The following is a 23,425-nucleotide window of genomic DNA, read 5'->3' as shown; positions in this document are numbered from 1 at the left end:
TAGACATCTAAATATTAACATAACCCAAGCAGGATTCAATTTGTGGCCCTTTTCACTTTTATATTTGCTCCTAAGATGACCCAATCCCATGGCTTTAGAAGGCATTTTCATGCTGATGACTCCAAAAATTGTAGCCCCTGCCCAGATCTCTCTGCTAAACTCCAGGAGCTGTCCACCTCTCTATGTGGGTGTCTATCAGCCATTTCCAGATCAGAACCTCCTTAACTCCACCTCCACCCTCACTACACACTTCCCTAATTTTCCTTATTTCAGTCAGTGGCGTGATTAAATCAGTTGTTCAGGACAGAAAACTCTACATACTCCTTGATACCTCTTTTCCCGCTCAGCTCATAAGATCAACCGTTAGTAAGGGTTTTGTTTGTTTGTTTGTTTATTTGTTTGTTTGGGCTTTTTGTTTTGTTTTGTTTTGGTTTTCTTTTTTATTTTTTTTTTTGTTTTTTATACGGAAATCTACATTCAGATTGTTCCCAGAGTCCAAGCACATTTCATCACTCCACCACTACCAACTTAATCCAAGTTTTTTACTAAGAGATAAGTATTAATTTGTCCATGAATTATCCCCTGTAGAGAGGAAATTGGCCTCTTGCAAGTCTTCATAGAAACTGGCCAAGGCTAGTGCTTACGGCCATCAATCCTGGTCAACCATGAGACTTGGACCACAGCCCTCCAAACATGCCCAAATGGGAGCTGGTGCTTCTTTAATCATGAGTATTGGTGTGGCAAATCCTGCTGCTAGCTTTCTTTGTCCTACAGCTGCAACACATAGTTTGGATCCCTCATTCACTTCCCGAACACTCAAAGAGGAGCGGGCAGGATAGGGATGGAACAAGGTTCTGCTATATCTTATTATTATTATGTATTGGTCCCTGATTCACGTCAGAGGATGGACTGGCAAGATAGGGAAGGAGCATGATTCTACTGGATCATATTGCTATTACATCCTCGTCCCTCATCATGTCGGAGGAGAGCCTGGTTCTTCCCTAACCATTCAGCTTAAAAGCCCCACATCCCAAAAGTCATGCCCCTTTCCCACACCTGGTATCTGGGGTGAAGTTACCCCAGAGTGGGAAGGACAATGATAAACTCACACATCTGTCTTGATCCCGTCTTCATGAGTTTTCTTCCAATGACTGATGTTCTTACAGTTGTAGTCTCTGTGTCCAGCAGAACATTTTTCTTTGTTGCACAACAGATGTTCTATTATATCCAAATCCCAGTTCCTGGTTCTGCCTCCCTCATCCACTGTACCAATTTTCTAATCTCCCCTGTTTCAATTAAATGAGAACACTAACTAATCACCAGTTGTTCATAGCAAAAACCTAAGCATCATTGTCAATTCCTCTTCTTCATCTAAACCATAATTTCAGTCCTTCAGCAAGTTCTGCAAGAGCTCTACTTTCGAAATACTGTCAGCATTTAACCATGTTTCCTTGCATTGGCCTCCTGATCAGACTGTCTATTTCCACAAAAGACCCAGGGTCATTTTTTATAAACCCGATTGGGCCATGTCACCTTCAAGCTCAAAACCCCCCAGTGACTTCCCATCACATATAGAATACACTCAAATGCCTTATGACGGCTACAAGGCTCTACACGATTTAGCTCTTGCCTCATTTTCTTCTACTCTTGCCCTGTTCCCTCTGCCTGGAATGATCCTCTCCCAACATTACTCTCTCCTAACTTCACCCTTATCTCTGTTTAGAGATACCACTTCCTCCTGAGTGCATTTCCTGGTTGCCCAGTCTAAAATAGTTGTCCCCTTCACTCTGGATCTCCTTATTATTGTTTTGGTTGATTTTCATCATTGTACTTACTGTCACCTGAAAGTATATTGTATATTTGTTTATGAGCTTGTTGTCGGTCTACTAATGGGACTTCAGCTCCATGGGACCTGGAACCTTGTCTGTCTCGTTTGCTACTCTGTCTCCAAGGCCTAAAACAGGGCATGGCACTGCTCAAGAATGATCTGTGGAATAAATGAATGAGTGGGTCTGAAAAAGAGGTCTGAAAATAATTTCGCTGAGATCTAGGAAAATCAGAAGAAATTTCTAAAAATAGAGCTATTCACTGATTCAGTAAAGAAAGGCAAGGTCTTCTGCACTTAAGAGGTGCTTGATAAATACAGATTGAATAAATAAATGGACAAAATGAAGCTGCCTTTATTCATCACACGGAACAGCTAGGGAAAACCTCTCTGCCTGTTATTTTTTTCTTGACTCAAACCACCAAGTATGTTTTTCGAAATTAAGTCTTAATTGAAAAAACCTTAAATGTGGGGAACTTGTTCAATATGTGAAAAAATTCTTTTGGGAAAAATAAAGAAGAAATGTCAAGTATGATAAGTGGTATCATTTTGTGTGTGTGTGGGATGATCAAGAAACACAATCTTTCTTTGAACATCCCGTTGATGATTATTCATCCTTCTAAAAGTATACATTAATTAGAAGTGGTCAGTACAAACTCTGACAATAACTCTTTCCGTGTGAAATTGACCTTAAGTAAGATTAAAACTGACCTGACATGAATTTGTTGGGCTACTACTGAACGTAGTTGGTATTTGATCACCAAGATGTGCAAAATTAATTAAAAATACATTTCCAAATGAATGTTGATATTAAAGAAAGTGAATCATTCTTAATACTGTGAAATTTGAGAATTTGAGAAAATCAGATTTGACAGCAGAATCTATTATTATATAGTAAGAACAAAAGAAGTTGAAGTTCAAATAGGATCGGAGCAGTTTGATTTCATTCTGTTGAGAAAGTTATTACTTCCTAGCCTGCCAGTAGTTTCATAGGAATTGTAATATGGGAGTCAAAGACCTTGGGCCTGTCTCTAGCTGGGGCTGAGTTCACCACTTCCTTTGGGGTTCTCCGGCAGGGCAACAACACAACAACACCCCGTGATAGTCTTCAAAAGCATGTCAGTTCAATGTGTCATGTAACCTTGACACCAAGCCTCTTAAATTGGTTTTCTTTACCCATAAAACAGATGAAGTAACTGAGGTTGTTAATGACTCCCCAAACTACTGAGCTAATGAGATTTTCCAGGCTGGGGTATCTGTGGTGCAGTTGAGTTAAGGGTGCAAATAATGGGGACACCTGGGTGGCTCAGTGGTTGAGCATCTTCATTTGGCTCAGGTCGTAGTCCTGGGGTCCTGGGATTGAGTCCCACATTGGGCTCCCCGCAGGGGACCTTGCTTCTCCCTCTGCCTATGTCTCTGCCTCTCTCTGTGTGTCTCTCATGAATAAATAAATAAAATCTTTTTTAAAAGGGTGCAAATAATGGTGTGGTCTTAGAGGATAATCAGTTGCATTGGATACCACGGTGAAGGGTGCCAATGGTACATTTCAATGGCAATTTCTCGGGAATGAGTGGAAATTCTTGTTTTGAAGTTCAGAAATGAGGCTAAGGACAAAAACTGACCTCAAGGTAACATTGGAAGCAGGAACTAAAATCATTCAGGTGAGGGTTAGTGAAAAGCATTGCAGCCATGCAGGAAAAGTGTGCCAGGGTAGGAGTGGATCGTGTAACACAATGAAGACCAAGGGAAGAAAAATTTTAAGAGTTGCTCATTTTCATCAGACACTATTGAGGGCTCCTGTGGGGTGAGGAATAAGACCTTTGAAACAAAATGGATAGCAGGGTCCTTACCTCTAGCGTGGAGCCTCTGACACCCAGCCAAGTGGCAGAGTACTAAGTGATGGTTTTAGCTCTCTTTCTCACCTAAATAAGGAAGAACTAATTTTAGAACCATAATGAAGCAAGATGACACATTTTGTTAGAGGATTTGTTTCCTCCCTAAATATGTCCTTTTTTCTTTTTTTTCCAAATGTTCTCCAGACTGCTTTGAATCTTTGCATTTCTAATTTTGTGTATAAAATAATTTTTCATTATCTTTATGGAACAACTCACAGATAGAATGTATTTAAAAAGGACTAGATAAAAATCTTAGTTTTCTTAGTGCATTAGCAATGTTGCTCTTAAAGTGCTTTTTATAAAGTTCAAAAGGTGCTTAAATTTAGGGCTGAGAGTCTTTTTTCTTTCGTCGTCTTTTTATACACCGAACATTGTCCTGATTTATGCCTTTGATGAGATGTACAGTATGTTGTAAGAAAAAGATATCCTCTCAGTGCTTTGAAGATGCTCATAAAATGGTGAAAAAGATGCCAAAAGAGATTATTCACTAAAATTAGTACATATCCAGTGGTTTGTGAGCTTGAATTTACATCGTGAAATTGTTTATTGAAGTGATTGACTGGATACTTTTTAAATGGCTAAGAACTAGTTCCTAACTTTAATTGTGCTTTAGAATCGCCTAGGGAGGTTTATTTTTTCCTCTGCTTACTTCGGTAATATTTGAGGGGGGGGATGTGCCATGTTGTTATTTTTTTGAGTAGACTTTATTTTTTAGAGTAGATTTATGTTCACAGAAGAATTGAGTGTAAAGTACAGAGAACTCCCATATTTCCCTCCCCTCCATACGGGCCCAGCCTCCCTCCATATCACCGTTGTACACCAGAGAAGTACATTTTTTACAGCTGATGAACCTACATTGACATCATTATTACCCAAAGTCCATAGTTTACAATAAGGTTCACTCTTGGTGCTGGGCATTCTATGGGTTTGGAAAGATGTATAATGACATCTATCCACTCTCCCAAAAAGTCTCTATGCTTGACCTATTTTCTTACCCGCATCAACCCCTGGCAAACACTGATCATTTTACTGTTTCCGTAGTTTTGCCTTTTCAAGAATGCCATAGAGTTGCAATCATATAGTATGTAGTTGTTCAGATTCACTCCTTTATTTAGTAATATGTGTTTTTTTAAAGTATAAGCCTTATTAAGGCCTATATTGACATATAAAATTGTAAAGTATTATGTATTGATATGCTTAACATCAGCCATATAAATTTACATATAAAATTAAAATTTATATGTATTTGTATATAAATAATTTATGTACATACAAAATTTACATATAAATTACATATAACATTGTAAAGTAATATGCAATATAGCTTGATAGCTCGTTTCCTTTGAGCATGGAGTCCAGTGTCTGGATGATGGTTTATTTATCTGCTCACCTACTGAAAACACCTTGGCCGTCTTCAAGTTTTGGCAATTATGATAAAGCTGCTATAAATACCCACGTGCAGGTTTTCATGTGGAGGTAGTTTTCAACTCTTTTGAGTAAATACCAAGGAATGCAATTTTTGGATCATATGGTTTGAGTATGTTCAGTTTTGCAAGAAACCACCAAATTGTCTTCCAAAGCGGCTATATACTATTTTGCACTTCTACTCACAATAAATGAGAGATCCCGTCACTCCACATCCTCGCTGGTATTTGATGTTGTCAGTGTTCTGGATTTTGGACATTCTAATAGGCATGTAGTGGTAGCTCACCGTTGTTTTAATTTGCAATTCCCCAATGACATATGATGTAGAGCATCTCTTCGTATACTTATCTGCCATCTGCATACCTTCTTGGGTGAGGTGTCTGTTCAGGTCTTTTGCCCATTTTTTAATCAGATTGTTTGTTTTCTTATTTTTGAGTTTAAGGCTTCTTTGTGTATTTTGGATACCAGCCCTTTATCTGATGAGTCTTTTGCAAATGTTTTCTCCCATTCTGCGGCTTTTCTTTTCATTCTCTTACTGTTGTCTTTTGCAGAGCAGAGGTTTTTATTTTAATGAAGTCCAGCTGACCAGTTAATTATGTAATGGATTGTGCCTTTGGTGTTATAAGAGAAACTTTATTTTAATTAATTTATTTTTATTCCTTGTCTTCTTTTTCTTTTTTCTCTAGCTTTATTGAGATATAATTGACATATAATGTTGTATACATTTAAGATGTTCAATGTGTTGATTTGCTGCAGATATATTGCAAAAGGATCACTACCATAGTCTTAGCTAACATTTCCATCAGGTCACATAATTATTCATCTCCTAACTGAAATTTTGTACCTTTTGACCAACATCTCCCCATTTTCCTCCTCCCTAGCTCCTGGTGACCACCTCTACTTTCTGTTTATAAGGGCTCAGCTTTTTTAGATTCCACATGTGAGGGAGAGCATATGGTATTTGTCTTTCTCTGTTTGACTCATTCCACTTAGCGTAATGCGTTCATGGTCCATCCAAGTTGTTGCAAACAGCAGGATTTCCTCCTTTTTCATGGCTGAATAATTTTCCTGTGTGTGTGTGTGTGTGTGTGTGTGACATCTTCTTTATCTATTCATTTGTTGACAGACACTTAGGTTGTTTCCATATCTTGGCTATGGTGAATAATGCTACAATGAACATGGGGGGTGCAGATGCCTCTTAATATCCTGTTTTCATTTCCTTTAGATATGTACCCAGGAGTGGAATTGTTGGATCAGACAGTAATTCTATTTATACATTTTGAGAAACCAAGGAGAGCTTTTTAAAATCCCAAATACCCAGTCTCCACTCCTAAAAAGTCTGTTTTAATTAGCCCGACTGAGGCCTGGGCGTTAGCACTTTTAAAGCTCTTGTCTATTCTGAAGTTGAGAAGCACAGGTCTAATGCCATAGTTTCTTTAGTCTTAAGCAATAGCTTTCTGTGTTTCAGAAGCAAAAATAAAACTATTATTAATTTTTTCTGGTGACAACTTACTCTCCTGGTGTCTCTCTTACCTCTCTGACTTCTTTTCAATCACACTTAATGTAGCTGAGCTTATAGCTCCATCCTAGGTCCTAATATTTTTTTTAAAGATTTTGTTTATTCATAAGAGACACAAAGAGAACCAAAGGCATAGACAGAGGGAGAAGCAGACTCCCTGGAGGGAGCCTGATGAGGGACTCGATCCCAGGACCCCAGGAACACGACTTGAGCCAAAAGCAGACGCTTAACTGACTGAACCGCTCAGGCGCCCCCAAGTTCCTAATCTTTAGCTGGTGATCTCAATCAGACACATTGCGTTAAATACCTTCCATAGGTTAGTAATTGTGTATAGCACCAGCTCTGAAATTGCCCCCTGGAATTTAGGCTTGTATGTGGCACCATCTTCTCTACATTTCAACTTGGATGTTTTGAGAATGTCAAACTGAATCTGTTTCAAACTGAATTTAATGATTCCAGTCCTGCCCCTCACCAAACCTGTGCTTCCCTCAGGCCACCATGGGACAGGAATGGTTCTGGATTTTTCTCTTTGTTACCTTCCACATTTAATTCAGAAGCATGTCCTGTATGATTTACCCCCAAAATTTACCCCACTTCACTCCACGTGCTCTACGTCAACCTTAGTACAAGCTTAATCTGATTGTCTCTGTAAAGACCCTATTTCTAAATAAGGTTGCATTCTGAGGTACTGGAGGTTAGGATTTCAATATATCGTTTATGAAGGGGACACAATTCAACCAATAACAAAACCCAAACTCTCTACACTGGCCAATAAAACTTTGTGATATATACAGCTCCTGCTTTCATCTCTGACACATCTACCACTTGCACACTTCAGCATTTCTGCTTAAGAAGTTTACTCTTAGCATTTAAATTCAAATATCACTGCTCCATCCCCAGAGAGACCAACTCTCGTCACCCTATTAACTCAGCCCTCTTTTTGTGCTACTTCAGTTACTCTCTATTTCATCACTCATAGCATATGTCACACTCTGAAGTCACCTGGTGTACATACGGTCTCTCTCGCTGTGGCAGATACTGCTGGTTATCTACCCAACCAGTGTTCATCCTCTTTTATCACTAAAAATCTGACTATGTTTAGTGGGCCATGCACCCAGCTCAGGGCACGGATCAGGATAAGCCGGGCCAGTCATAGCAACTGTGCTTCCCTTTGCAGACATTACTATTGGGGTGGGAATGTGGCCACGGTCTGGTCAATGAGATGCAAGGGGAAGCCCCTGGGGTTTCTGGAAAGATTTTTCCTTCTGATTGAAGAAGCAGGAAAAGAGCAGGCTCTTTTCTCCTTTCCTCTTGATTCCTGAATTTAGATGGGATTTCTATAGTTCCACTGGCTATCTTGTGTTCATGAATTAACCTGACAGAGAACAGAAGCCAACAATGCTGAGCATGATAAGAGTGGAGAGAGCTTGAGTGTCTGATGATACCATGGCCACTGTGCCAACCCTAGAACTACTTGCTTCTTGATTAAGGACCATAAATGTCCTTATGTTTTAAGCCACTGTACTCAAGTTTTTTGTTATTTGCCTTGAAAGTGTCTTTACTGACATACTTCTCTGCCATTACCATAGAAACTTTGTCTGTTTGTTCTACAAACTCACTTTTGTCCTCTCGTTCCCACCTGGTGCCTTCAAAGCCCAGACCCAATGGACTTCTCCTGGACATACCACCTCCAATCTTATTGTACCTTTTGTTTTTCTGTAGCCCTGGTCACATTCTACCTTGCAGTGTTTTCATAAACAAGCATTTCTCTTTTCCCTGTAGTATCATGAATACCCAAAGAACTGGATCCATTTCCTGTTTTTATCTGTACCCCTCACAAATAGCAACTCATAGCTATAAAAGCTTTGCTCAGTGAATTTTTGTTGAATGGCGGGGGGAAGCATGGCATAGTGGCTAAACCATGGCCTTTTGAAGACAAGAAAGCTAGAGCCCCTATCTGCCATTTGCTTGCTGTGTCAACCACAGGGAAGTCACCTAACCTCACAGAGTTTTGGTCACTTCATTTATAAAAGAGAATAATAGTATTTTGTATTTACCTTATAGGATTGTTGTGTATCTCTCTAAAAGAGATGCTACATATAGAATATTTGGCTCACAGCCCAGCAGAGAGTAAACATCCATTAAAGAGTTATTATTATTATTATTGATAGGTATTTTTGAACGAATACCATGAGGATGGTAAAGATTAGTATTCAAGTAGATAATTGTAAACCACACCTAGCAGATTATGCTGGTATGTTGGGATTTTACACACACACACACACACACACACACACACACACACACACTTATCTTTATCCATGTTGATATGATATCAAATGTTCTTGGTTTTCAGTGGGTACCTTGATAAGTATTTATATATAAGAGCTATGGGTCTTGTGAGATGCCCACATAGGAATTTTCTACCTCTGAAATTTTATAACCGCGACTATAGCAGACTGACAATGACTCTGGAAACATTTGTTTATTTGGGAAAGTAGCTGGGAAGAAGTAAAGGCTGTATTTCCATTTGTATGCTAATGATGTTGGTTCACCTAAATTTGGAAAATGTTATGTTCAGGTCAGGACTCCTGGTTACCAACCTCAAAAACTGTCTCTGGCTAATTAAAGCAGAAAGGAATTTATTGTTGGGATCTTTGTGGGTATGATGAGGAGGAGCAGTTCACAGAATCACCAGGAAAGCTGGAGATCCAGGCTTGCCCAAAAGAGCAGGCTGCTGAGGGTGCCTCCTTGGACCCTGTGTCCCAAGGACAGCCATCATCATGTGGCTGGGTTCTGTTGCCCCCCGACATTGCCTGTCATGTCCCCTGGGCTCTCCATTCCGGTGCAACCAGAGAGAATAAGCTTTGGATGTCTGCATGTCTTGGCCACTCCTCCTGGATGGCACATCTGGTGAGCCAGGCTTGGTCGCACCTGGCTCCCCAGCTGCTCAAAGAGGAGAGAGGACATACCTGCTCCCTTCCGGTTCTATGGGGAGGAAGCCGGAGCAGTCTTGGGATTACCCATCCCTTCACGGGTGTTTGGATGCTGGGTGACTCCCATAAATGGCCACTAGTGCTACCAAGAAAGAGACAACCTGAAAGCAGTACCAGAAATGAAAAGGCTCAGAAGTGATCCCTTGAAAGATTTCCCATCCAGTTGATGGACATCTCCCTCTCTACACAGTGACCGTTCGGAAAAGCACAATGATGGGATCAAAAGAGTGGCTGTTGCCAGATACCTATTGGTAGGCTTAGAAACAGGTCTTCTGGAGCCCAATGGGCGGAGGCAAAGCCTTTCTCTCAGAAGGGGCAGCAGATGGTATTCTTCGCCACCCCTGACAAGATAAGGGCTGGAGGAAGCAGCGGGGCTCTCCATCTGGGAGGGAGCCTGTCTTCTGTGGCCAAGCAGTCAATGTGTTTGCAATCTTTACACTTTCCGTGGTGCTCTTGCAGAAGGGCAGATGGCAGAAAGCTGGAATAATGCAACCAGGAAGAACCGTACCTCTTCACATTCGTACGGAAGAGACAGAGCAGCTCCAAGAACCCCAAGGCAGAAGAGGGTATGGTGGAGCGGTGAACATCTGCAGGGAAAGCCACACATTATTTATTAAGAGAAATGGAAAGGTAGATGGGCATCAGGCTCTGGTCTTTGAAAATGTTGGTGGCCGAAGAGTCAATCCTCCCTCCCAATCTGACCCACAGAGTTGAGCCAGAAAATGTGTTCATGACTGTTTCCCTGGCTCTTAGTCAGCTACAAGTCATTTCCCCTTTCAGATTATTTCCATTTTAAGGCCCAATTTCCATTTGCTGTTTGATCTTCTGCTTTTAAGACATCAGCCAATATCATCATCGGCCTCGTGCCAGGTTTTCTTGCAAGGCTTTGAACTTGTCATTTATCCTTTATCCTTGTAGGTGGATTCTGTTTGTAACTGGCTGGTCCCAGGTAGGCAGGGTTTTTGCTGGCAGAGGAAAAGAAAAGGCTTCTTCTGAAAAGGTGGAGGTAAAACTGGAAATCCGGGGATCCCTCTTGTAAACATCAGGGACTGTTTGGACTAAAAGTTCTGTGGCAAAGCAATGATGTGATTATCAATTTATTAATGAATAATAAATGATTTCCTACAGCTGAAGATGACAGTTCCGGCATCAACAATTCTATGGAGCTCCCAAGAGAAATTTCTTCTTCGGTTTTAGGATAGATTTACTCTTCCGCGAAGTGCCTTTTTTTTTTCTTTAATATTCTCAGCTTAATTCTTCACCAGTGTTAATTAAAAAAAAAAATGTGCTGGGGCTGGGTCCGCCTGCCATAAACTAATTTACAAATGACCCAATGGTTCTTTGTGTCGTCCACCAAAATTGCTCGATGGTTTTCTGTCTCAATTTTCAGCTCTTGCAGGAAATATTTCCCTTTGTATTTTCACAGCTCATAACGGCATTATCCAGCTAGCGAGCACTTAGCCCCGGCCTCCCCCCCCCCATAGTGACCTTTGCCACTTTTCCACAAAAGGAGCTGTTTTGCGGCCGGTTGGCCTTACCTGTTAGTTTCACGCTCGGATATCCCAAGGAGTCTGCAACTACACTTTCCCATTGTTCCTAAGCCCTCCCGAGAGTTTTATTCTAAATGATGCAGATGAAGGCGCTTATTAAAGTGCCATTGTGGATTTCACCGTGGATCCGCCGCTAAAACTCGCGTAATGGATGAACAACCCCAAAAAGAGCTCTCGCCACGCACACGCGTTGTGAGAGAGCAGGGCAGCAGCGTTTTGCACTTGCTTCAACCCTATCGCCTGAGAAGTGGTTCTGATTCCCATCTCCCCCCCCGCCCCCCCCCCCCCACTTTACTTAGAATTTCAACTTCATCTCAGGCAGCGGCTGAATCGTTAAACAGAATGCCACCGGCTCTGCATTTCCCAAACTCTGGATCCGCGCTGCGGACTGCCCATCTCGATGGCATGCTTGCCAAAGCATTAATCCCAGATTACTCATTTAGCCTGTTATTATCCCCCCCCTCAAAAAAAGAAAGAAAAGGAAAGGGAAAAAAACAAAGAAAAGGAAAGGAAGGAAGGAAGAGAGGGGACTTCCTCGCCCTTGCCCTGTTCCTCTATGTTGTCCGCAGCCTTAAGATGCTCCGTGGAAGGGAGCCGAGCGGTGGGCAGTGGCTGAGTCCCCGATAAGGAGCGCCTCACATTTCCGTGGCATTCCCATTTGCTAGAGCGCTGCTGCGGCCGCACGCCTGATTGATATATGACTGCAATGGCACTTTTCCATTTGACATTCTCTCTCTCTCTCTCCCTCTCCCTCTCCCTCTCTCTCTCTCTCTCCCTGTGTCGCTTAAACAACAGTCCTAACTTTTGTGTGTTGCAAATATAAAAGGCAAGCCATGTGACAGAGGGACAGAAGAACAAAAGCATTTGGAAGTAACAGGACCTCTTTCTAGCTCTCAGAAAAGTCTGAGAAGAAAGGAGCCCTGCGTTTCCCCCAAGGTAAGCAGGAAAACAAGCGCTGACGGCTTGCCTAGGAAATTACTTCTCTCCAAACCGAGCATTTCATCCTCCTCTCAGACAAAGAGACAACCTTTAAATACCACTTAAATTTGCATTAATTGAATTTGCATTAATCGGTAGCATGCTAGCATTGTGTGTTTTTTTTTTTTTTTAAATGAACGGGTCTTTGAAGTCTGTGACAGAGGAGGGGAGCCTCTCCGAGAGGCTGGATGGAAAATCCCTCCGGGTTTGACCGAAAGGGATTTTATTTTCAAAGTCTCTGCGTAGTAGTTCGATGTAACTTTGTGATGGTTCTTATATTTGACCCGGTGAAAGGAGACTGGGAAGCAGCATTGGACGACGTGGATTCCTGAAGCCCCAGTATCTTCCCCACCGCCCTCATCCCTGTTACAATGGGGCACTATGAAGGCGGGCGAGCCTGCGAGTTTAAAGCGCACTGTTTACTTTTATTACTACTTCTGTATGCTGTTGATCTCCTGCCAGGGCTCCGCCGGAGTGCTTAGAATGACTTCAAACAATAGGCAACATTTATTTCTAGCTTTCTGTGTCACGCTTTGCAGGAATCCTGTTCCTTTGCACTCTCCTCCCAACGTGCAAGGACTTCGCTTCCATAGACGCAGTCAGGAGCACTGGGGAGAGAGGAGGATGGGTTTACTATAGGATTTTGATTGGGCAAAAAGTCCGAGGAAATGCATGCTGTTTGCCTTGGCCTTACTGCAGAGGGTTATTTTTAGTAGTCAGCTTGTCCCTGCAGCTCCACCGATGCTACGCTGTCCAAGCGGTGACCGAGAAAGGATGCTCCCACCAGCGCAGGGACGAGGACCTGTAGGAATGGCTCCTGTAAACACCTGAGGAATATTCGAGGGGGGTTCTTTCACGCTCCTGAATGCAAGTTCTCACTTTAAACGAACAACTGGGCTGTAGGAGGCCCGGGCATAACTCTTTCTTGGGGGACGGGAAGTTTGTGTACAGAATGTTAATGACTCAGAACGCCCTGTAACTGAGGCTCATTGTAATTCACGAGCCCAGATAAACCTGCGTGGAGGTGGTGGAGGTGCAGGCTCCCGTCCCCACCGAGATTCAGGTGCGGACAAGGAAACTCTTTGGCCAGACCGGAGTCCCACTTTCTGTTCTTTGCAACTGTCGTTAGTAACGGATATGGATGCTGCGAAACGCCTCTTCATTTCTAGCAGGAGCGTGTTTTAATTACAAGGAGCCGGCATCGGCAAACTGCTCCAACACAGAAACACTAAATCCCCGGTGCGTCTGAAAACCTAGAGCCGCCCAAAAGGCAGTGTGGGCTGTGGGTGTCAGCCGCATACGGGGGGTGGGGGGGTGCAGAATGCTTCTCCAGGGTGCCTTTAGACCAAATGCGTGTATGTGCCCATCTTCTCCGCACCAGTCTGGCTTCCGAAATTAAACTTGAGGGTCTCCTGGACCAGATTTCACTGTGGGGTGGGAACGGGGGTTTATGGGGGAACTTTCCTGATCTCCTCCGGTAACTAGCCTACTGAGCATTGTTGAGTGAAAATCCAGCTTTTGAATGAGGTAATTTACAACCTGGGGATATTCTTGATTTGAGAAAGCCTGAAAAGATAACATGGGTTCTATTGCTTGGCAATTTTTCAGTGATTTAAAAAAAAAAAAAAAGCAGAAAACAAGAAAACACACGCAAAAAAAACCCTTCCTGCTGTTAACAAAGCAGTGAGCTGAGTGAAAACAATATTCTTGTACTGTTACTCAGACCCTTACAGGAGAATGCCTGAACACAAAATGCAAAGTTTTGCATCATTTACTTTGAGATACATTTGGTTCAGGTAAAGGGAGAGCTGATGGACGCTTTCTTGACCGACTGTGTACCAAGCAGCTGACACCCACAGATGGAAACATGCCTGTGGAGGTTTCAATCTTAATTTGAGTTCCAATGACACTGTCAAGGGGAAAATAAATCATTTTTCAATACATTTAACAATTTCCAACTCATTTATTTTCCCGGGCCCTTGAAAAATGGGAGTTTCTCGGAATCGTAGGCACGGATGGTGGCCGGCAATTTCTACTGTATTTTAAGGACTTGCGATTCATTCAAGCGCTGTTATTCTTATTGGTTAAGTATTCATTCCATCCTTCTCTTAAGAAATTATGCTAGCCCTGCTGGATGCAAAGGTGAACGAGACATTGTCCCATGCCCTAATTCTCAGTCTGTGTGCTGTCTCCAGTTAGGTTTGGGGACTGAAATGGACTTCGCCAATGGCTAAACGGGTCAATGACTTCCTTGTTACAAAGGACCATTTCAAATATCTGCTGATCCCCAGATTTGCTTGAAGTGATTGTCGCTTATCAATGGGTTTTCTTTCCATCAATGATGAAGGGGTTCCCCTGAGGCCTTTATCACCGGATCTTGGGTACGGGTCACTCACAGCTAATGTGGCCTGGATCTTTCCCGCCTGGGTAGAGGAAGCCTGGAAAAAGGGCAGTTTATCCTTTCTCTGCTCCCTTGAGCACACTCTGGAAAGGACCACGTGCTGTCTCTATCAGGGATGGCTGTGAGTCACCTACTCAGCAGCTGACATCAGGGCCACTTGATGAATCACTGAATGAGAAACATGCACGGAGCAAGATGCTATCACTGGCTCCCACCCCTTACATGTCCCGCCCCCAGGATCCAAACCAATGACCTCTGGGTCTGGCCTAAGTTCAAGGGGCCCCTGGGAAGAAGTTGCCAGAAGTAGTTCCCCAAACCCAGGTCCCCATCGGAGCCACACACAGAATGGCTTTCGGATAATACAGTCTTGTGTTTTCTGGCTTGGGTAGGTTACAGGGGTGGGAGGGGGGGTGGGGGAACAAAACCAACAACCACCCTTGAAGACAGCATCACTACAGTCCTTGATTTGGTCCTTATCAGCAGATAATCCCCTCATGGTTGGATTAAAATGCCTCTGACTCCCTGGGGTGCCTGACTCACCCTAGCCAGCCTCAGCTTCTTGGCCAGCGGCCTTGAAGGCCGACCTCACCTCTTCCCATGAACGTCAGCTCCTGCTACTTTATCCAGTAACCGCCTCCCCCCTGCCCAACCTCCGGCTGGGCCAGTAGGGGCAGAAGGGATGGGGAGGCAGGTGGAAGGACAGAACTGCTAAAGCAAAGGTGGGTAGCAGGGCCAAGTGAGGGTGGGTGAGCTCCTGAGCCCAGATTGCTGTGGCCTGCCCTGGCTGTGATCAGCTGTCATTTCCTCTTCGTGTATGACACTGGGGAACATATTAAAATTTCTCTGGGATGGTATGTTTGGAATTCCTCTGATGCCCCACCTCACCAACTTACCCGGACAATAAAAGCAAGGTTGTAAGCCTTTGAACAGCTGGCAGGCTATATATTTCCCCGCTTTCTTTCGCATAATCTAATTCAGAAAAGAATCCAGCTAGACTGGCAGTGCCATGTCTGGGTACTTGTCCCCTGCAAGTCCTTCCTCCGCCACCTCCTTCCCGCCCGCCCTGGAATCTTCCTGGGTGGCATGTGGCTTTTATTTTCTTTTGCTCTCCACCACTCCCACCCCGCCCCCTTTTCCCTGCGCCTGAGCTCCTTCCATTGTGAGCTTGCTCTTTGCTCTGTCTGTTTTCCAGACAGCCTGGGTCCTGCTCCATCCGGGGACAGCGGGCCCGTGAGGTCTCCCCATCTTCATAGTATTCTCAGGATGTCATTCTTGGCAGCGGCTCTGCCGGGCTGCGGGGATTGGGGGGCTTTCTGGGGCCCTGCGCCTGAACCCACTGGCTGAGAGGAGGAGCCCCATGGCTCGGCTGCCCTTCAGGCGGTGGAGAGCAGGGCTGGGGTGACCCGGGTTGGCAGCGACGAGCATACCATCACAGTGACCCGCGCATCTCCCGCGTAGGGCTGGGGGTAGCAGAGCTCTGGGAACGCCTGGATGCACTTCGGCCTACATTAAGAGAAATGTGGTTATTCTCTGTTTCAGGGGGAGAGACAAGTGGCTCGAAACAAAGCTCCCCGGATCCTCGGGCCCCTGCTCCTCCCCCCCTTCTCCGTCCTTCCCACATCCTTTCCTTCCCAAGGAAAAAGAAGGACAGACAGGGTTTTTAATTTGGCTAGCACGGGCCTGAATGTCTTTGGGAAGCCCATTTGGTGAAAGCGAGAGGGGAGGAGTGGATCCTAGCTGGAGCCGAGCTAAAAATGCATGGGGCTGGGGAGCTGGGGAGGACTTTTTCTTCCTTTTTTTTTGTTTCCTTGCTCTCAACAGCAGAACAACCGATTGGTTTATGAGTTGCAAATGGAAGGCACTGGACTTCTCAATTAGACATTCCCATTTAAGAGCCTCATGTAACCCCCTCTGTGCAGCATCCTTAAAAGATGCTACTAATGTCCTTGGGACCAAAAGGTATCAAAGAGCAATCTACAATGCAGCTTCCTATTCCTTTTCTTTTCCTGGGGGTTTTCGTCGTCTTTTCCGAATTAGCTAAAGTTCATTAAAAGACCCAGAAGGAGAAATTTAACACAGCTGAATTAAAATGAGTCTTTTCCTGTTCACTTGACAAGGAGGGGCGGGGGGGTGGATCGAAAGGAAAGAAAGAGAAGAAAGAACCAACTCCCCTCCTCTGCCACTTCTTGGGTTTTAATATGAATTATTCCATACAAGTCCCTAGGCTAGAGGATCTATTTAAAGACGCCTGGCAGCATGAAGGGAGAGGGTAAAAATACAACCACTCTTTTGTCCATCAAAGGTTTTCTTTGGGAGGACATTAAGAGCATTCCTATTTTCCTGTCTGCCCCTGCCAGTGGCAGAGTTCCAGCTGGTAGGTACCCACTCCTCACCCGTCAGATCAGCAACCACGAATTTCTGTGTTTGATTCCAGCAGAATGCAAAGGGTGGGGACTCCTCCCAAAGCCCCCATGTGTGTGCAGCGGGGTGGGAGAGGCTAGTATAGAAATGAGCGCTGGCTTGGCTGTGCAGGTTGCGTGCCGCAAATTCACACACCCACACATTCGAGTTTTTGAGGAAGATTGTGCCGAGGGCATTATTTCTGACGCCAGCTGCCCTCACATCTGCAAAGCTTTCTTCTTGTGTGTCTGGCGACAGTTTGCTTGCTGCTGTTCGTGCTCACTGTCCCCTTCATCAGAGGGTCTCAGGGTCTGATGGGTAAGCCTACAAGGCTGAAAGTCCCACCCCCTAGACCCATTCTCAACAGTCAGAACGTAACAACACCCTGGATGGGGTTCACAGTCTGGGACAACTACTTTCTTGTTCGAAAGAGTGCTGACTCAGAACATTCAAAGAATGGGTAACTTCAGTCGACAATATATCCCCAGTGCTTACAATCAGGAATTCATCCAGTTGGGGTCCTTTTCACCCTCATGTCAAAATCTGCACGTGAACGTTGACTCGTCGCTTTAAACTTGGTTCTGTAAGATTTGCAGTCAATGTATTTTTCTTTTTCTTTTCTATTTTTTTTTTCTGCAAAAGCTCAGAATTTTTCGGACAATTTTCTCTCTTCCAAGGCCTGGCTCAATCCCAACGTCTCCTTTGAAGCTATGATCCAACCAGTTGCAGTATCCTTTAAAAATGAAAGGGCAACAGGTTAACACATTCTAGACAGTTGATGAGCTGTCAGAAAATGCTCAGGGGTGACGTTTCTGTGGCGCCACAAACCAACAATTGCCCTAAACATGGAGTCCCCTTCCATCCTGCCACCAATAGGGAAGACAGATCGGGAGAGAGCAGGTCAGGGGAGAAGTAACAAAAGAGAAGGAGGGAGGACTATTTTTGATGTTCCAAATCTGCTGCCACAGATTTTCAAATAGCACACTTTGGGAAAGGGAAGCTTCCCTTAATTTCACCTACTCCCTCTGGGGGAGAAGGGTTTGACCTCTAAAGTTGCCTTCTTTACTTGGCGTCAGAAAAGGAGGTCAACTCCTCCAGGGAAAAAACATCCCCCATCCTCAGCTCTAAGTAAAATGAAGGCATATACATGCCTAAAATGGACGTGAAGAATTAAAGTCCAATTTCTTTTTTAAACACGAGGCGATATTTTAGGACTTGATGCGTTTCTGCGATTTTTCCTTCAAACTATGGGAAATTGCTCCTTGTCAGGATTTAAATATTTCTTTTGAGGTTTGAAATCCAAAGGCAGCAGAACAGAATTGTCAAAGGAGAACCAACAGTCCAACGATGCAGCTGTAGTGTGCGGAGTTTAAGCGAAGCAAAAAGACCAGCAGGGAGCCAACAGCCCCAGTACATTCAGAATTATGAGCAATATAGAAAAACGTATGTGTACATGCTTTTGTTTTAACCTTGCCCCATTGACATTAAGTCTGCATTCATGGGTGTTCTGGATTGCAGTGGGATTGAGTTCAGTATTCAAATCCCTCTGTTGGGCAGAATAGACAAATTGAACGGAGGCTGAGTTGGTTTCATTGTTTATGCCCCATTTCTAACTAAGGGCTCTACAGCTATCAGGCGAGATCACTACCCACCATTCCAAAACGCTGTTGCAGCTGAGGATATTCGAATGCAGCTTTGGAAACACTTTGCTGGACACTTTGAAGAAAAGCCAACATACTCATTTGGCTCCAGGGTAAAAGGAGGCCTATACCCTGAGCTGACACTGATTACCTCCCTTCTCCTAAGGCCATATCAGGGCCAGCAGTCCAGTAGCAGAGCAAGTGTCAAATTGCTTCAGCAACCAGGTCCCCAGAATACATGGCCGCCTTTTCTTTTCCATAGGGAGAACATACATTCATTCATGCTTCGGCGGGACTGAGTCCCTGGGCTGGGTGGGTATCTCCAAATCCTTCTGTTTCCTTTCCAAAGGTAAGTGGTAGGAGTGTGTCTCACCCCTGATGTGAAATCCCCTTCCTGGGGAGGAGTGGGGGAAATGAAGGGAGCCTTCCCTTTCTGAAATTGGGCTATTTGAAATCATTGAAAAGGCAGTGGCAGATTTTGAACATAAACAAATCCTTCTTCTTTCTCCTCCGCTATTTTTTTTATGGCCTCCTCTCTTCATATTTTCATTTTCTGTTGATGGAAGGATGGAAAGGGACTCCCTGTTTAGGGCTATGGTTAATTCATGGCACCACAGAAAGGCCACCCCTAAGCATTTTCTGACAGCTCATCAGCAAAGCAGTGACAGCTTTTAGGGGAGTGGTAGATTTACAGAAATAATCCAAACTCCCAAAGGAAAAGACTTCAACCATATCATGCTTTTCAGCACACAGGTCATCAGACTTCATCACTTCCAATATGGAAGGTTTTGTACTCTAAAAGTCAGTTAGCTATGTTAACCATTAAGAACTCACAAGGAGTCTTTCCATAGAAAAAACTATAGAAGGCCACAGAAGCCCAGCACTAGATCCAAAAGCCGTAACCAACAGGCAACTCTTTTGGGCCCAAGTCCCCACCTGGAGCTCCAGGCATGCGCCTCCCTTAGCACAGAGGTTCTGTAGATGCTTTACCAAGCAGAATGCCTTGCTCTTGACTGCTAAGACCCTATTTGTTCTATATCTGCAGAGTGAACAGCTCTTCTAACCAATCTTCCTCTTCTATCCTGAACCAGGGTGTTAGAAATGGCCCTGCTAGGGGATGAGGACCTGTGGTTCAAGCTTGGTTTAGGAATAAGTTCACTCATAGGAAAGATGCAGGAGGGTTGAACTCAGCTTTTATCACCATCATCAAAAGAAAGCAGTCTACTTCTACCATGACTGCTTACTATTAGCCTCTGTCTCTCCCCATTTAGTGAAGATTGGAAAGAAACACTACGAATTTTAAGACAGCACCAAAAGGGACCTAGGGAATGGGTAAATAGCCTCACTCGCCACTTCTTATTATCAACAACATAATATTAATTTATAACTATATTTGATACATTCAGGCACTGAGTCAATTGGTTATTAAGGGCTCTTTTTATTTCAGGCCACCAATATGGCCTCATGAAAAGGGCAAATTCTTATGGTTTGACCTTCAGTTTTGCTTCAGGCACCACCTTACGACTTGTCCTCTTGCGTAAGAAAGGAACCCTTTCTGGAATATTGCTTTGGGGAAAATGAAGCCTCAAAGCAGGTGCCGTGCTCTGAGAAGGCAGGCTCAGGTTAGAGAATGTTAGAAATGGGGAGAACCACACAAGCACCTGGACCAGTCCATTCAATCTCGTAGACGGGGAAACAGAGTCCCAGAGAAGGCAAAGGACTTGCTCAAGATGGCACAGCCAATGATGAGAGGGGTAGGATCAGAGCTTGAGGCCCCTCAGATCAACCATCCTTCTAGTAGAGCAAGTGACAATAAAACGCCTTCAGGTTTCAGGATGCAGTAGAATAATTATCTAATATTTCTGGCAAATGAGTGCAAAACACAAGGACACACGACACTTAACAGTGGTGGGATATGGGTTTGGGGATGAAGAGGTAAAAGCTGGAGGTGGGGAGGGTGGCATTGAATAATAACAAGAAGTTCCTCTGGATGTCCCAAAAATCAGGACTTTTAAGTTTCAGTCAAGTCTCAAGGTCAAGTCCTCCCACACCAGTCCCTCCCCAGACAGTAAAACTATTTAATCCAAGGACACACACACGGGAGGGGCCACTTGACAGTTGGCTCATTCTCAGAAGTTCCTTCTATTCCCAGTTCTTCTTTTCCTCACTCTTATTTACTCCAGAGCCGTGATTTATTGCTTCTCTCCCAGGCTGTATTTCTCCCGCCCTCCTGCTTCCCCCATGGCTTCTCTTCCTCCATCACTGCCACTGTTGAGTTTGGCCATGCTTGGCCAGTAGTGCAGGTTGGGGAAGCGAGTGCAGAGTCCTGTCCCAGACTGGAGGACCACTGTTGAATTGCAAAGATGTCACCCTCCCTTCTACGGTGGCACTAGGGGGACAGGCATGGCCTCACACACGCTTCCACCTCATTGGAGACTGGACACACTGTGAGATGACAGGGGCAGAAGCCATATCCTCCCCAGTGACCTTGTGGTTGCCCAGCCTTGGTACCCTGCTGCTTCTGGGTCAGCCCAGGCCTGGCTACTTGGCTGCTCTTGATGTGCCTCCAGATAAGAAGAATATCAAAAACCATTCGTTGGGCGCATGGGATGCTTTATAAAATCCAACACGCTGTTTACAGTTTATAAATTAAGTGCCCTGGGAAGAGGCATCTGACTTATTCTCCAAGGCATCTAGTTGACTGAATCCAATTGGAATTCTTTGAGTTCCTGAGAAGGGACTACTTAGCACTTCACACTCTCTGATTAGACCTAGAATTTTTCTTTCCTAAGCCTCGTATGAAGCGTTATCTAGTCGCAAGCTCCCTTCCACACTTACATCTTTGATTTTTTTTTTTAATTTTTGGCGATTCCATTGAGAGAGGCTCTATGTTCTGCTGTCTTTACCTTACTCATGCCTGATATGATTGTCCTAAATGATGGTAAATATCAAATCCTTCTGTCTGTTATGCTGACACCATTCCAAAGTCATGGTATTTTATCTGCTTTACTTGATCTTCCTAGAAATGATGCAATGCATGTTGGATGTGAATTAGATGTTAAGGGAGTTTGTCCTTGTGTCTAGAAAGTTACCCGGGAAACAACAAGCCAAGACTCTTTGCTTGTGGATGCAGTGAGCTGGAAAAAGGCACTAGAATATGACCTATTTTTTCCCCCTAATCCTTCACGGTCATATGCTAGAGCAAAAGGAGACACAGAGTAGGTGCCTAATAAATATGTGTTAAATAAATATTTGCAGAGGGGCGCCTGGGTGGCTCAGTGGTTGAGTGTCTGCCTTCGGCTCAGGGCGTGATCCCGGGGTCCTGGGATCGAGTCCCATATCGGGCTCCCCGCAGGGAGCCTGCTTCTCCCTCTGCCTGTGTCTCTGCCTCTCTTTGTCTCTCATGAATAAATAAATAACATCTAAATAAATAAATAAATAAATAAATAAATAAATAAATAAATATTTGCAGAAAGAAGCCACAGGAGGCATTACGTGCATATATTAGTCCTGAAAACAGCCCAGGGTGGGAATATGGATACCAAAGCACCGCCCTCCCTTGCCTGGCAAGAGCGGCAAGCAAAAGGCCATTCTTGGCACATGCCACTTATCTTAGCCTGTTGTTGGAATAATGTGCATGAAACCAGCACTCTACCCTCTGCCAGGCAGAAGGTCAGCCCAAGAGTGAGCTGATCTGTGGACACAACACCATCTCTCACCCAGGAGGCTGGGCCCTCTGTAAGCTCTGCTATATTATTTCCCTGAGGATGACAGGTGGGGAAATCTGGGCACCAGTTGTTCTTTTCCACTGGTATCGTTTGGAGGGTAGCTCCAAAGTCGGGCACGCTGGGCCTACGTGCCTCTCCTGCCGGCAGAGGCTCCACGTTGGAGCTATGAGAATGTGGGCTCTGTACCTCCGCCAAGTCCAAGTCTCAGAGACTGGACCCAGAGCACGGAGCCACCCCGGAGCTACCCAGTTCAGCAAAAGAGTCACTTTCTCACTCAATCCATCATGGGCTGGGCTGAGTTTCTAAGTCTTGATGGGCAGCACTTGATTTTATGCTCCGTGGCTTTAAAAAAGAAAGAAAGAAAGAAAGAAAGAAGGAAGGAAGGAAAGAAAGAAAGAAAGAGAAAGAAAGAAGGAAAGAAAGAAAGAAAGAAAGAAAGAAAGAAAGAAAGAAAGAAGCAAATTGGAATTAATTTAATTTTGAGCAAAATGACAGTAGCTCCTACATTGATACCCCTTGGCTGCCATAAATCAGGGATGGTGAGTGATGTGAATTTTCTTCATTTTGATTTTCCTCTTTATGACTGCTTTCCTTGGCACTTATCCTCCGTGCACACTCTGACCAACACCACGTTAAGACAACTTGACTTCATGTCACTCGTTTTTTGAGCATGATGCTTATTTCTGCTTCAACACAATAGTGTTGGTTCATTCGATTTGAACACTTAAGGCAAAAATCCCAGAGTTAAGTAGCAAAACTCTTACTTTTTGTGTTTTGAGAGTTCTGTGAGTTCTCTGGCATATTTAAATTGTTGCTTGAATTCTTATTTCAGAGTTTAATATAAAAACTGAACAGAAAACACCATGCTTTGTGAGTCTGTCAAACTGAAAAATGCATTTCTTATTAGCGGTAAAGCAACATTTTCTCTGTCATTTTTAAATTCTTTATCTTTATTACTACTTCTGGATTCTGCTTATCATCTTTAAAGAGAAAATCAGATAATAAAGTTACATTTTGTGTGACATTAACTATCTCTTTATCATTAGATGCATCACAATATTTGCTTGC

General features: G+C 43.9%; 1 protein-coding gene across 2 annotated transcripts in view; it reads left to right on the top strand.

Annotated features, from left to right (window-relative positions):
- Window positions 1-23,425, top strand: part of NDP (norrin cystine knot growth factor NDP) — a 68,965-nt gene that overhangs the window by 31,099 nt on the left and 14,441 nt on the right. Inside the window, exon 1 of one of the 2 annotated variants that reach the window (XM_055338500.1) lies at window positions 12,012-12,146. The exons of the other annotated variant lie outside the window; for it this stretch is intronic. The gene's annotated coding sequence lies outside the window, so the exon portion shown is untranslated. Of the gene's footprint in view, window positions 1-12,011; window positions 12,147-23,425 lie in introns of those variants that run through there. 2 annotated transcript variants of the gene reach the window in all.

Source organism: Nyctereutes procyonoides, unplaced genomic scaffold (genome assembly GCF_905146905.1).
Source record: "Nyctereutes procyonoides isolate TBG_1078 unplaced genomic scaffold, NYPRO_anot_genome, whole genome shotgun sequence".
Classification (NCBI taxonomy): domain Eukaryota; kingdom Metazoa; phylum Chordata; class Mammalia; order Carnivora; family Canidae; genus Nyctereutes; species Nyctereutes procyonoides.
This window is presented reverse-complemented; position numbering and strand designations above follow the sequence as displayed.